At 43.4% G+C, this 1566-nt stretch overlaps 1 protein-coding gene across 1 annotated transcript in view; it reads left to right on the top strand.

Annotated features, from left to right (window-relative positions):
• NAALADL2 (N-acetylated alpha-linked acidic dipeptidase-like 2) overlaps positions 1 to 1566 on the top strand; it is a 1240647-nt gene that overhangs the window by 85649 nt on the left and 1153432 nt on the right. The gene's annotated exons all lie outside the window — the stretch shown is intronic.

Below are 1566 nucleotides of genomic sequence, written 5' to 3' on the forward strand. Positions count from 1 at the left end.
TAAAGTGAAAGTGGAGAGTGAAAAAGTTGGCTTAAAGCTCAACATTCAGAAAACGAAGATCATGGCATCCGGTCCCACCACTTCATGGGAAATACATGGGGAAACAGTGGAAACAGTGTCAGACTTTATTTTTCTGGGCTCCAAAATCACTGCAGATGGTGACTGCAGCCATGAAATTAAAAGACGCTTAGTCTTTAAAGGAAAGTTATGACCAACCTAGATAGCATATTGATTTCTTATTATTCTTTCACATCACATCCTGCCCTTATCTTGCTGGCTCAGAGGTTAAAGCGTCTGCTCCAATGTGGGAGACCTGGGTTCGATACCTGGGTTGGGAAGATCCCCTGAAGAAGGAAATGGTAACCCACTCCAGTACTCTTGCCTGGAGAATCCCATGGACGGAAAAGCCTGGTAGGCTACAGTCCACAGGATCGCAAAGAGTTGGACACAACTGAGCGACTTCACTGGACTGGACTGGATTACATTGAGTATTAGCTTGTTTGCTTTGTTCTCATCTGTTTCTTCAACTAGAATTTAACCTTGGTGAGACATACTTCATCTGGATATTCAGAACTTTGGACAGGCAACAGTGAGAGATGAATGCTGCTACTGCTGCTAAGTTGCTTCAGTCGTGTCCGACTCTGTGTGACCCCAGAGATCGCAGCCTACCAGGCACCCCCGTCCCTGGGGTTCTCCAAGCAAGAACACTGGAGTGGGTTGCCATTTCCTTCTCCAATGCGTGAAAGTGAAAAGTGAAAGTGAAGTTGCTCAGTCGTGTCCGACTCCTAGTGACCCCAGGGACTGCAGCCTACCAGGCTCCTCCGTCCATGAGATTTTCCAGGCAAGAGTAACTGGAGTGGGGTGCCATTGCCTTCTCCAATGGCTGAGTCACTAAAAACCACTTTGGTTGGTTTGAATCCTGACTGTGTCATTTGCAAAATCTTAGGCAAGCTTCTTATCCTTTCTGGGTGTCTTTTGTAAGAGGGACACTGTAATTAGAACAATTAGAATAATAGAACACAGATTGCATGAATTAAAATATATAAATTACTTGGTACACAATAAGGCCTTATTAAACATCAGGAAGCTAAATGTCACAGTGTCTGATGCCTAATAATTAATAAATAAGCATTTGCTGAATGAATGAATGAATGATGTAGAGCTCTGATATCAGAAAGACTGAATTTGACTGCCTGTTCTACTATGCATGGTTCCGTGATGGCTCAGATGGTAAAGAATCTGCTTGCAGTTCAGGAGACCTGGGTTCAATCCCTGGATGGGGAAGATCCCTTGGAGAAGGGAATGGCTAGAGTATTCTTGCCTAGAGAATTCCATGGACAGAGGAAACTGGCAGGCTACAGTCCATGGGGTCGCAAGAGTTGGACACGCCTGAGCAACTAACACAACACTCTACCATACATGACATTGGAGGATTTACTTTACTTTTTGTAACCTCAATTTCTCTGTGTAAAAATAGTGTTGACTTTATTGGCACTTTTGTTAAGGATAGAATGAGGTGTGGTTTTTAATAGCATGTTTTATGATTTACCTTTGTTAAAAAAAGGC

This window comes from Bison bison, unplaced genomic scaffold (genome assembly GCF_000754665.1).
Source record: "Bison bison bison isolate TAMUID 2011002044 unplaced genomic scaffold, Bison_UMD1.0 scf7180017864164, whole genome shotgun sequence".
Lineage (NCBI taxonomy): Eukaryota > Metazoa > Chordata > Mammalia > Artiodactyla > Bovidae > Bison > Bison bison.